Genomic DNA, 13,960 nt, shown 5'->3' on the forward strand with positions numbered 1-13,960 from the left:
TGCATTAATCTTTATAACTAATGAGGTTGAGAAGTAGTGATTTCTATGTTGATTTTCTGAGGGACGCACGTGACAGGCAAGCCCGTGTAAGGACAACATAGGATTCATTCCTAATTGATCGCATTTAGATATATTTCAGTCCTAGGTCGGTTGTCTATTGCAAGAGGGAACCAACAACCTTCTACAAATGATGGACAATTGAGAAATAAGATTTGGTAGATCATTACATTGAATAACATTACAAAGAAACCAAAACTCCTAGAACATATCTTTATCATTGCCCTTATTCTTGTTTCTTATTCTTTTATTTCTTTGTTTATGTTTCATAGTTACACTTAGACTTTGTAAATCAATTGATTGGTTGTTTAGCTAACTCGCTTTGAGACATCTTTAGTGCTTATTCTAGTCCCTATGGATTCGATATCTTTTATTATTACTTACGACATATCCGTACACTTGCGGAGGTCAACAAGTTTTTGTATACGTAGACAATGCCTGATTTTTAGAAGAGGACTATGTAATGAACCACAAGCCCATGAGTGAAATTGTTCTAGAAGAAATGAAAGATGACGCGTCTACTTAGTACCAACAGTACAAGATGAAATATCATAAGAAACTGTAACACGTATCACAAATGATGCAGAACTATAGGCAGTCTCTCGTCGTACTGGGAGGGTTGTTAGGCAACCTAAAAGATTTATGTTTTTGGAAGAGTCTTCGGACTTGATCCCAGGTAAACATGAACCTGATCCCCATAGATATGACGAAACACTCCAAGATAAAGATACAGCATCTTGACAAAGAGCAATGAATTCAGAAATAGAATCTATGTATTTAACAAAGTCTGGGAGCTAGTAGAACCATCAAATAGTGTAAAAGCTATTGGATGTGAATGGATCTACAAAAGAAAAAGACGGACGGACGGGAAGGTAGAAACCTTCAAAGCAAGGCTTGTTGCGAAGGGGTATACTCAAAGAGGAATCGAAACTTTTTAGCGAGTGGTTATGCTTAAGTCTATCAGGATACTCTTATCTATTCATTCTCATATGGATTATGAGGTTTCGAATGGATGTCGACTTTCTTTAACGGTATGAAGAAAATATCCATTATGCAACCACGGGGTTTTATTCAAGAGCAAAAGTATCTTATATGTAGGCTGATGGAATTTATGGACTCAAAGCAAGCTTCAAGATCTTGGAACATCCGGTTTAATGAAATAATCCAATCTTATGGATTTATTTAGTGTCCGGATGTATACAAGAAGTGTGACGAAAACGTGGTGATATTTCTTGTACTATCGTTGATGACATTTGATAGTTGGCAACAATAGTCAAGTGTTGTCGAGGTAAGTATGGTTGTCCAGCAATTCGATATGGGACTTGGGAGAATGTGGACATATTCTTGGGATCAGTAATAAGGGATCGCGTGTTGTGTGTTTATCCCGTATATTGATACTATTCTATCTCGTTTTAGCATGCAAAACTCCAAGAAAAGTTTTCTACCTTTTCGGCATGGAGTATCTTTATCTAAAGAGATATCTCCTAAGACATCAAAAGAGATAAAGGAAATGAAGGCAGTTCCTTATACTTCAGCTGTAGAAAGCCTAATCTATGCAATGTTATGCACGAGACCGGATATCTGTTTTACCGTGGACATGGTTAGCAGATATCAAAGTAATCCAGGACAGGGACATTGGACTACCGTAAAGTATATATTAAAGTACCTGAAAAGGACTAGAGATTATATGCCGGTTTACCAAGCAAATGATTTACTCCCTATGTGTTACACAGATTCTGACTTCCAATCAGATAGGGATAATAGTAAGTCTACCTCGGGTTTTGTATTTACTTTGGGAGGTAAAGCCATAACATGGAGGAGTGTTAAGCAAAAATACGTTTTGGACTCCACCATTGAAGTTGAGTATGTGGCAGGCTCTGAGGCAGCCATAGAAGTTGTATGGCTTAGAAATTGTTCTTGTACGTCACCATCATATTGGAGTGATAAATCCTAGCTTGAGGCGATAATAATGACTCTCCTCTCGATCTCAATCTTGATATGGATCCATGGTAAAAAGAATTTCCTATTCTTACACTGAAATACTAGCAAATAAAATTAGAAGACTCAGAACAAATAAAATTAAACACATAGATATATAATCATGAAAGCAATCAAAACAATAAAAATTTTAAAGTTTTCCAAATAAAGAACAAGCCTAAGATTATCAAACACCGTATTCCCCGGCAACGACGCCAAAATTTGATAACAAGTCTATCACACTCGTAAAACAAATTAACAATGTATATTCACGGAACCCCTTAACTACACAATAATGTTGTAATAACGAGCCCAGGATCGATCTCTCGAGGAACTAGGGGTAAGATGTAATCTAGGATTGTCAGTTATTCCTATTTTTGAGATTTTAATATATAAATGGGGGAGTTTAGACTTTGAATTTAAATCTAACAAATGAAAGCACAACAATTAAGAAATTATTCTAATGCATAAAAAAACCTAACTAGGTGCCAATAATCAAACCATAACGCATTGTCACCTTACGTTGTGATTAAACCATCAACACTCACTTAAACTAAGAATGAACAACAAGACATAAATGAATCCAATCTAAAGAAAAATTTAAATCCTAACTACAGAAACTAAACTTCTCAACAGTGCTACAAATTAAGCTAAAGCAGAATTAAGAACAATTTCAAACATCAATTGAAACTAAATTACCAAAAACACTTGAATTAAAACGCTTAAGCTAAAAATAACTATGATTACTGAATCCAAATAATATAAACTGAAATCTAAATCTATCAATAGTAAAAGAATGCAAAAATTAAACACTAAACCATCTTAACACCAAATCACTTCTCACGGCAACTTCTCCTTGCCGTCACACAAGGAAGCATCGGTGAAACCTCACTTCAGCAATCGTTGAAGACAATCTCAGTAGCTAAACTCAGCTAAACCTTTACCAAATTCACCGGACACCTCTCCAAGCAAAACTGATGAAGATCGGAGCTACCAACCTCAAGAAATATGACAATCTATGAGATGCAACCTCAGATCTGATGTGGAGAAGATGATGGATGGAATGTCGTCGGGAATGGTCCAGTAGCAGTGGAGGAACGCCGCCAATGCTCACTGATGGAAGCGGAACCACCGATTGGAGGAACACCTCCAAATCGGTCGTGACAGAGCAGAGGTTCGCGGACACAATTCTCACCGTAGGAACTCCTTGGAGCGAGGCCAGATCACCGGAAGCTGGTCGCAAGCATATGAGAACATCGTCGCCGATGAAGTCGGCCAGAAAATGGATCTGAAGTGGAGATGGGGTCGGAATCTCGGAAGAAGCTCGCCACGGGACGCGAAGCACAGTGCGGAGGAATTGACGAAGAGAAAACACTGTAGCTTCTCTGTTTTGAATCATATCCAGATCTGAACGGACGGCTGAAATTGATTTGGAGCTTGATCAACGGTGGAAAGTCACTTAAAATCCAATCCGAAGGTGCTGATCTTGATCTAGGGTCTAGATCTACTCTCCCTTAGGTCGTATTGACCAGATCTTCACTTGATGGTTCAGATCTATCCAATTTTTGATGAACGGTCCATAATGCTCCGCAACTTGATCTTCTCGTTTAAACTCCGATTCGAGCACAAATTTGATTCAAATAGATCCAAATCTAAAATCCTTTGATGCCTACAAAATAAGAATCAAATATTAGCCTCAAATAACATGAAAATATAATAATTTACAATTAAGTCCAAAATCGATACAATGCATAAAATATGATGTAACCATGATTTAAACCTATAAAATCAACATCAAACCATGCATATATGAATCAAAATAATACAATAAAATCATGATTATCAAATCCCCCACACTTAGCCTTGAACGTCCCGTGAAAGTAAAGAAAACCAAAAATCATCTCCACACAAATTCCCTAACAATATCTAAAAGATAGTAAAAGGAATTTAACTAAGACCATCTAAAGATCACAAACAATCATGAATACAATCCAAATAATAATCAGTAAGTATAGTAGTGGTTTCAATCCAATTGAAAAATTAAGCAAATTGCAATCTCACAAGGGATTTACCTAATCTATCTCTCACACTCAAAATTGTGTATAAGTGGAGCTCACTCAATGTCACTCACAACATTTCACTACCATAAGCTTGCTTATTTTCTAATTCTCAACCACTATAAGCATAGCATACATGAATCAAAAGGAATTTATCATCAAGAATTTAGATGAAATCAAGAAGAACAATTAAAGTGAATGAAATAGGCAAAAGAAAAGTATTTAATGACGAAAATGAGAAGATGAGTATATTGGAGGAATATACTTGATGAGTTGAACATTTTGATGTTAAAAGAGATGAATACCATTTGTCATTACCACTTCAAAGTATCAAGCTAACCTCCCCTTCAATTTGATGGCAAACATAGAATCTTGATACTATATCTCCACATTTGATACTCTTTGATATGCCATTTTTTCTTTCTTCACTTTTTTTTTCTGTTTTTCTACTTCCATTCCAGCATTTGGAACTAAAACAATCTCACATCACCTCATGGAAAAGAACTCCCTCCCCTACACTTAAAACATTGGTCGTCCGAGACAATACAAAACATCATTCTTTCTAATAAATTTGATACTCTTCAAGACACATTTCTTGTATTTATTCTGCAAATTTTTTTCTTTCTTTTTCTCTGTTTTTGTCTTTGGCAGATTCAAACATAAGACTTTTGTATCTTGTCCCACAACAATTCATTAAAATTCATTTCCCAATATAGTACAGAAATGCCACATTAATTAATTTGCAGAATTCTGCATTTTCTGAATTTCTTCACTCCATTCATTCCTATCTTAACAGCAAGCATTCTCCATGTTGGAACTCAAATTCTGAAACAAAAACTGATCAATTTTGAGGCCTTCTCTGGTGGAACTCCTGTATGCATTTTAACAACTCAACAAAAGGGTTCAGAAAATCAGTTTAAGGACTCAATTTCAAAAATTAGCTTCAAGGTAGTTGCTAGTCTTGAACAGTTTTGATAATATCTATAATGCAATTTAGAATTACAGTTTCAGAAAATTAACACTCTTCATTTAAGGAATTTGCTTGAATCATGAAGAATTAAATATGGCAAAGGGTATCATTCAGCTCTGTAAGAATTAAAGCTTCAATTTTTTTTTCTCTTGAAATTCAAAGATTTCAACAATTTGAAACATTCCCTGGCCCACATCAATGTATCTCAGCAAAACAATTAAGAAATTATCAGATCTTGATTAGCAGAAATTGTTGGATCTTATTTTTGATTCTATAAGTTTACTGTTGTAAATAGCATAATGCTAACTGAACAAGTATCCAAACATCAGAAATACTTTCTTGCTTTTTCAATCCAGCAACAGCTCGTTCACCACAAGTGTGTTAATGTTCTAGATTCAGGCTTGACAAGCAAATCTATAAACCACAACTCATCAGCTCTTCAGATTTGAGATTCCAAGAAATTCCAGATTACTAGATAATTCAAAGTTTACAACTGGCACAATGCTGTCTAAGTTCTGTCCGCAGCCCTGGCCCAACTTGCCGGATTAATTATCAGTATTGAGAATCAAAGTAATCAGCAAATTTTGGGTCGCTTTTCTGTCAGTGTTCCTTGCTTTTTATTAACATATGTCTCCTGTAATTTCATACTCTTTTAGTTTTCCAGCTGGTGCCTCAAATAAGCAAGCACAGTTCGACTGTTACTAATTCCAGGACACTTCAGATCAAGAGTATTAGTTTCTGAATTGAATCAATGTGAGTTTCAGAAATCAGAATCTATGAAAAGGAATTAAACTAGAGAAGGAATTTCGTTCAACAATGCAATTTGTAACCACCAAAAATTCAACTTAATAACTTCTGATTTCTAGCACTTAAATTTCACCAAAAATTCAACTTAATAACTTCTGATTTCTAGCACTTAAATTTCAGAATCTGAATTCAAATGAACTTAAACTAGAATCATATATGATTAGTTTTAGGATATAACTAGAATCTGAGCATGTAATAATTTGGAACTGTTTATATTGGAATAGCACACTAATTTGGATATAACTTCTAATCAGTGCTCCCATTACCATTGTCAAATATTCAGTTGTGGTTGGACAATTTGAGAAATACTTTTAATTCATTCCCATCTACTACTGCATTAAAGTTCTTCAATGACCAGAGAATTTCAATGAAAACTTGGCACGCAACATGTTGAAACATCAGTAATGAAACCATCCCCTTCTTCGATTTTGAAGTTTGCATTCAAGATATCAGTTATAAAATCCTGAACCCAAAACAAGTTCAGATATTAACAAGTTGATAGAATTAGATCATTGCTCAGACCCCCTTAACAGCAACATTTGAAGCTGAGTTACGATACAGAAATAATTGCAACATTTAGATTCAAGAAATCAACTTCAACTTCAATCCAAGCAAACTTCAATCAATATTTAGGAAGCAATAACTAATTATCAGGTTTGAACTTTTCATTTCAGCAGATTCATTTCTTCACCTAAGTTTCAATCATAAACTGTGATAGTCTATTACAAGCAGAATTCAAAGTTACAGAATCTCTAAAGATTTGAAACTGGTTTTCTCATATTTTACAACTGAAGATTCAAGTTTCAAAAAAAATTTGTAACTCAAAGATCCTTAGGCTTAAATTCTGCACTTCATTTGCAATTTTAGTAGCCTCTCTATTTTGGTCATTTGTAACATTGAATTTCCATCAGAAATCCAGATGTGTAGATTCAATTTCTGTCAACTTCTGCCTATTATTAGCTTCACTTCCAACAAATCAAATGTTTATCAAGTACTTCTAGTAACTTCATTAGCATTCCAAAGTGAAATTCATTTATGTACCGTTCCAATTTTTCAAGTTCAATACATATCCAACAATTTGAGAAAGAATTATGCACAAGAAAAGACTTCATTTAGCCCTGCAATATTCAGAACTTGAATTTTAAACCTTCCCATTTAGAAACAGAATCATCAATTGGCATAAATAACTCTCACACAAACAATCCTGATTTTTCAGATTTGAGCTGAATTCTTACATCTCTTGCTTAAGCTTTATTCATTTTACTTCAAGTAATCAAAAGGTTGTTACATAAAATGTAGATTAGTTTAATGAAGAGTTCCCTTGCAAAGAATAGAGCATCATTCAGCTTTTAAATAACTAAAGTGTTTCCTAAAAACAAAATTCAAAACTTTGAACCAATGCACTTCCAAACATCTACAAATCTTTATACTTATAACAATTTCCTTCTCTTAATGACAATTAACAAAACCTAAAATTGAAGGATCAGTGAGTCTAATCGAATCAATTCCTGCAGTAGTTCAGGGTAAAACAGAAGTCCATTTTCAACTCAAAGCAACAGCAGATCTAGTTCAGCATAGATTCAAACAAATGGAGCTCCATCATATGAGTTTAGAAATCTGATTCAACCATTCTATAGTTGAAGAACCATCAACAGCTGAAATTGTTCAGTTTTAGTAGCTACAAAAGCTTATTGTTTTAGTTCTGTTTCTGAATTTCTTGCATTGTTCAATCATTCTTCATTCTAAAATTCTGTTATAAAATTTGTAGAGGCCATAGAAGCAAGAATACTATTTGTTACAGCATCTTGTAAGGCTTCACTTAAGCTCCTCAATTGTTTAAATGTTGCTTCTGATTTTTGATACACTTGATACCAAGTTACAGTACTTTTCATGTTCTGCATTTATCTCACAGAATTCAGAATTCCTTACTGCTTCCTCACTTCAAGCTTCAACAATTAATTCCCATAGACTTACAATCATTTAATCAAATAATAACTTGAATTCCCATCTTATTTCAGCTTAAGTATGTCAATTTAAAAAAACTTATTGCAACTCAAAAATCTAGCAATTTGACACTATCAGAATGTTGCCCTGTAATATGATACCCCATGTAACTGAATTCTGTTTCCAGCATTATCACATCAGTGTTTAAAGGATCAATTGCTACCCTTTTCTTCAACTTTCCCAAGCAAATGATACTATATTCAAGTATTTCGTTGATGAAATAATAACCACCAAATGAATTCCCCATTAAAGTCCATTGTGATCAAATTTCAATAGCTCACTTGTCTAGCATTTTTGTGTCCAGATTCTTTGTTGAAATCATGTTGTGATGAAATCATCCTTCCTTATTTCAGATGCCATGAAAGACAAGCATACCATTTATCTTCAGCAAATTCTTAAATTCAACTAAGCTTCCACTCTTATCAATGCATTCACTTATATGTTACTGAATTGGAATTTCTGAATTCAAGAACATAATAAGACAGAAATGAAACTGATTCATAAGTTCTGATTGGATGCTTAAATTTCTGAATATGTGTAAACAGAATTCTGAAATTAAGGTTAATTCAATGTGCCAATTCACATCATAGAATCTACAATTCAGTAACTCCTTTTCCTTCCAGCAATCCTTGAGGAAAACATCATCAGCCACTCTTCAATCCTTAAGATTTCAATAGAGTACACTTCCCCCACACTTAAACCTTTGTCTATCTAGTCAAGCTAACTCATCAAGCAATTAATCCAAAACTCTCAACAAAATGGACCAAGCAAAGGTGATCAAAGGTTAAAATACTAGAAGATAATATTTTGAGAAAATTATGGGAAAAATGAATTTGACTTTGAAATAAACTAAAGAAAAGAGTTCAATGATAATTATTCTTCTTTTCCATGCATCCATATTCTATTGTGACTTTGAAAAGAAACCAAACAAGTTCTAGAGTTCAATTGTTATAAGTGCATGTCACACAAAAGAGAATAATAGAGTATAGGCTTGTAGTGGTTCTTTCTAGGTATTTTTTATACAATCAAGGTTAATTAATTAAAATGGAATCCACCCACCAAACTAACCAATATCATGTAAGTAAAACATCCAAACATGTCATATGACCTAAAATTGATGGTCAAATTCATGGAGAATTTTATTAAAAATGACATGCTATGTAACTAAACTAAATGCAAAGTATGAAAGTAAAATGCAAAATGTAAAGTGTTGGTGCAATATTCCCTAGGTCAAGGTTGACCTGTTTGACTGAGCTTGAATTGGGTCAAGCTCGAGTCTTGATATTTGGGTTTCGATGTTTGACAATACATGTAAACAATACATGGAGTTTATAGGTGCAATTGTCCATGTGGTGAGATTGTGAAGGAGAGTCAAGTAGGTCAAGGTTGACGGGATACTTGACTGGAAAGTCCTGGTGAGTGAAGCCAGGCAGAAGGAAAGCCCTGGTAAGTGAAGCCAGGCAGATTGAAAGTCCTGGTGAGTGAACCTAGGCAGAAGGAAAGTCCTGGTGAGTAAAGCCAGGCAGAAGGAAAGTCCTGGTGAGTGAAGCTAGGCAATTAAGAAAAGTCCAAGTAGGTCAAAGTTTTGACCTCATACTTGGCACGAGGAAATCCAGGTGGATCAAGGTTGATCGGACACCTGGTGGTAAAAGTCCAAGTAGGTCAAAGGGGTTGACCGGATACTTGGCACGAAGAAAAGTCCAAGTGGGTCAAAGGGATTGACCGGACACTTGGTGAGCGAGTTCTAGCAGGTCAAGGGTGACCGGATGCTAGGCATGATGTACCAACAAGTCATAGGTGACCGGATGTTGGTTTAGGGGGCTTTGGACTTGAGTTTGGGCAAAATCAAGGAGCTGGATCGATCAACCGATCGATTGGTTCATGCCCAATCTATCAGCCGATCGATTGGGAGAATCCCCGCGACAAGACCCCTCCCAATCGATCAGTGGATCGATTGGGGAGAAGTGTCGCGCGAATAGAAAGCCTCCCAATCGATTAGCCGATCGATTGGGAGCCTCCGATCGATCAGCCGATCGATTGGGAGGTGCGATTCTGCGCAATAAGCCCTGGATCGATCGGTGAATCGATCCAGGCGTTTCCCGAGAGCACAGAGGCGCTTTGGATCGATCGGCCGATCGATCCAAAGCCTCCCCGATCGATTGGAAGCAATCCAATCGATCGGGTTCTAACCGTTAGCGCTGGATAAAGCCGTTGGCATGCAATTCCTTCGCCATCGCTCGCACAATTCAGCTCCGATCAGCATAGAAGCTTCTCCACAGCATCTTCCACTCTCACCGCCAGTTCTTGAAGGATCTTGGAGAGACATCCAAGTCAAGAGGCGTGTCTACAACAAGAAGAAGAAGCTAGGGTTAGGGTTTCATTGTACAAATCTTGTAAGCTTTCCCTTGTATTTGCTTCTCTTTGTTTCTTCTTGTATTGAGAGTGTTGTAAGGCTTCTCCACCTTTGGTAGTTACCGTAAAGGAGAGTTTTCATAGTGGAGGGTGCGTGAGTGTGTGGATCCTTGGACTAGTCACCTCTTCTTGAGGTAGATACACAGTAAATCCTTTGTGTTAGCGTTGTATGTTTTGTTTCTTGTATTTCCGCTGCACATCATTGAAGAAACAAGCAACGAAGAGCACGACGAGCACGATGAGCTATTCACCCCCCCCCCCCTCGAGCTACATATTTGGTTCTTACAAGTGGTATCAGAGCGAGGCCACTCTTCACCAGAATCATCGCAGGAAGGGGCAACAAGGCTAGAGGGTGTAGAAGTTGGAGCAAATTTTATCAAGTCAAAGACTTCATCATGACTCGACTTGAATGGAATTCAAGATGGTCTTAGATTCGACACAGGTGCGTCCACCATTCACGATGATGAGCTTGATCTTTGGAGATCGAGGATCGAGAATTTCTTAATGGTGAAGATAAGCGATGGTTTGCTTCAATGGAAGGCGAGCTCGAATTCAAGAGCGAAAATTCGAGGAGGCAAGTGGCAGAGCAGACGAATCCAGATGTGAGGATGATAAAGTGACCAAGCTTTTGGTCGATCATGGCGGCAACAACGTCTTGGAAGTGGAGATTTTGAAGATGCGGTATGGAGCAGGTGGCGAGATTCGTGAGATCCCTCCATTGTACCGATCGAAAATCGAGGGTGACTTATTGAGCAAGACGAGGAGGAAAGAATTCCGAAGGTGAGAGATGCTTATCCTCAGAAGAAGAAGAGTCAGCTTCGTCTTGAAGGAATGCGATAAAGAGGGTAAGGAGGCGTACTCCTTGTTCCGTATCTGAGGCGAAGATGAAGCACTCCACCTCTAATTGGAGGGGAGTGTAGATCGGTTGACAGGAGAGAAGCCTCAGGTCGAGAGAGAAGAGGAGAGGATGAAGCTTCGTGAGTCTAAATCGAATGGAGGATCTAGTGTCATCCCTGTGAAGGTATAAATGTTACAATTAATAAAAATCGTTATATGTTTTGAGTGTGGGGGACATGGGTACTGAGGCAGTGCCCCAAGTGGCGAAGAAGGGCGAGTGGCAAAGGCGAGTGAAGCCTAAGGAGACCGTCCCCAGAACAAAGAAGAGCAAGGAGCACATTGTGTGCTTCTCTTGCAATCAAAAGAGACATTATAGGAGTCAATGTCCCAAGGGGAAGAAAGCGATAAAGGCTCATTACGGAAGCACAACTTAAGGGGGAGCCTCCAAGGTAAAAAGAAAGGTATCATTTATTGAGCCTACTCCCTTGAATAATGGTAAAAAGTATGCTAATTCTAATTTTTATCATTTTAATGCTATTTACCACAAAAATAGGAAGCATGATAGCATTAAAGAAAAACACATGGCTCTTCATGCTAAAACCACTCAATCTAGGGCTAAGAAGGTAGATAACCAACTAGGCAAGAATTCTAAGGATTTTAGTTATAAGCCTAGAAACAAAAATGCTCAAGGATTTAGTGAAAAATCAAAATCTATGGATTTATGGGAAGAGAATCAAGTCTTTAGGTCAAAACTTGATAACATGGAAAAGACCCTAAAAAGGATGGAAAATATCCTTAAAGGGCAAAATGAGCATAACCTAGGTTTAAGACTACAAAAGCCATCCAATGGCCATAGAAGTTTGGGATACAAACCAAAGGCTAAAAAGGATGTAATTTCTTACCATAGGGTTCCATATAGCTATGGAACCAACCCTAGGTCAAATGGTCGAGTCAAAAATACTAGGAAGGTTATTCCTAAGAGTATTTTTACAACAAAAGTAACTAAGACTTCTAAAAAGTCCAAAAAAGTCACAAAAAAGGTCACAAGAGAAGAAATCCCTAAAGTTGATCTAGAAAATGTGAACAAGGCTTCCTAACAAGGTCACTAGGAAGGTATCTAGGGAAGTTATCCCTAGTGAATACCTAGAGCATCCAAGGAGCATCAATAGGTTTTGGGTTCCTAGGAGCATTTTCTCTACCCCTTAGATGGGTTAGAGAGTATCAACTCTAATTGAAAGGGTAGTTAACCCAATCATGATAAAGTTGACACTCTAAGAGCATTTTCAAGGTTATTGTTAACCTTTGAAAATGATAAGGATTAATGACTTACTCTTGGAAAGAGTAAGATGTGCCAAAATTTTGAATTTTTGGATATAACTTTAATTGGCACAAGAAATCAAGTCTAAAGAAATGCCAAGTTGGGATGTTGCCATTTTATTGGGAAGTTAAAGGCAAATCTAAGCCTTATTTCAATTTGTTACTCTTTAAAAGAGTAATTTGTGTCAAAATTTGAGTAATATGCTTAATCTAAATTGGCACAAAATTAAGAAAATCAAAAGAAATGTCAAAATTGAATTTTGGCATTTTTTTTTAGAATAGTGGGCAATCTAAGGTTAAATTTTAATTTAGCAAAGGATTAAGGATACTTAGCTAGATAATCTAGGTATTTCTTTTATGCTAATTTGCCATGATTTATTTGCCCATCATATGCCATGACTTCATATTTATTTTTTTTTACATTCATACCTTATTATGAAAAATACAAAAATACCATGTCATGTCATACATACATCATATAGTTAAAGAAATTTTCTTTTAAAAATTATTTTTCTTTAATGTATGTCATAACATTATCATGCATTAGTTTATTCCTTGCAATTAAGAACTAATGGCATTTATTAACAAGTAACATCCTTGGTGGATGTTCATAACCTCAAAATGCCTAGGTAGATATGCATAATCCCTAGATTAGGGCAAAACCAAACTTTACATCTCACAAAAGAACTATAAGGTGACTTGTATGTGTTTTAGTGCACATTAAATACAAGTGAGATGTTAGGATGATGAACAAAACTCAAGATGCTGATTTAGTGCATTCTTTTGAGCTTTAGGTTCATCAAAACACATAATTTTGTGTTTTCCAATCATTGGAAAAGCTAATGTACAAGTCATGTGCATTGAGCCCAAGGAACATGGTTGGATATTGGTTTTGAAAATCATTTTAAAATGCTTTTGGAAAACCTTGGTGAAGGCTATCTTTTGATAGTAATCATCATTGAATAGTTAAGCACAAACTAGAAGAAAACACTAAAGTTTTTACAAGTTTTCTAGTTTGTGTCAATATTTGAAAATATGAAGTATTTTCATATAAAACTATTTTTCCTTGATAAAGTATACCCTAAATAATGTCTACATGAATTTTCATGATTTTTCAAATTTTGTAGAAATTTTGGGGAATTACTGAAGTTGACTGAAATTGAATTTCAGCAATTTCATACTCCAATCGATCACCCGATCGATTGTAGTGCCTCAATCGATCGGGCGATCGATTGAGATAAGTTTTCCCGCGAGCAGAAGCTCGCTGGATCGATCAGCCGATTGATCCACCACCCTTGAATCGATCAGTGGATCGATTCAAGCAGGTTCAATCGATTGGGACCCAACTCCAATCGATTGGGGATGCTAATTTTGGCTGGGAAAGTCTGATTTCAGCATTCTTGAACCACCTTTGGTCTAGGTAACCATTCCTAACCCCTCAAAACATATCTGTATACCTTTAGGGGGGGTTTTCATAATGAAAACAAGGATGAATTGGTTAAGGGAGACTACGTAGAGGTTT

The 13,960-nt window shown here is 36.3% G+C and overlaps 1 long non-coding RNA gene across 2 annotated transcripts in view; it reads right to left on the reverse strand.

Annotated features, from left to right (window-relative positions):
• Positions 1-3,642: 3,642 nt before the first annotated feature.
• LOC122025631 overlaps positions 3,643-13,960 on the reverse strand; it is a 60,895-nt gene continuing 50,577 nt past the window's right edge. The window contains exon 7 of one of the 2 annotated variants that reach the window (XR_006123790.1): positions 3,643-3,703. This is a non-coding gene — a long non-coding RNA (uncharacterized LOC122025631). Of the gene's footprint in view, positions 3,704-5,199; positions 5,696-13,960 lie in introns of those variants that run through there. The other variant, XR_006123789.1, reaches the window with a different exon arrangement.

The sequence above is a fragment of the Zingiber officinale genome, chromosome 1A, assembly GCF_018446385.1.
Source record: "Zingiber officinale cultivar Zhangliang chromosome 1A, Zo_v1.1, whole genome shotgun sequence".
Taxonomy (NCBI): Eukaryota; Viridiplantae; Streptophyta; class Magnoliopsida; order Zingiberales; family Zingiberaceae; genus Zingiber; species Zingiber officinale.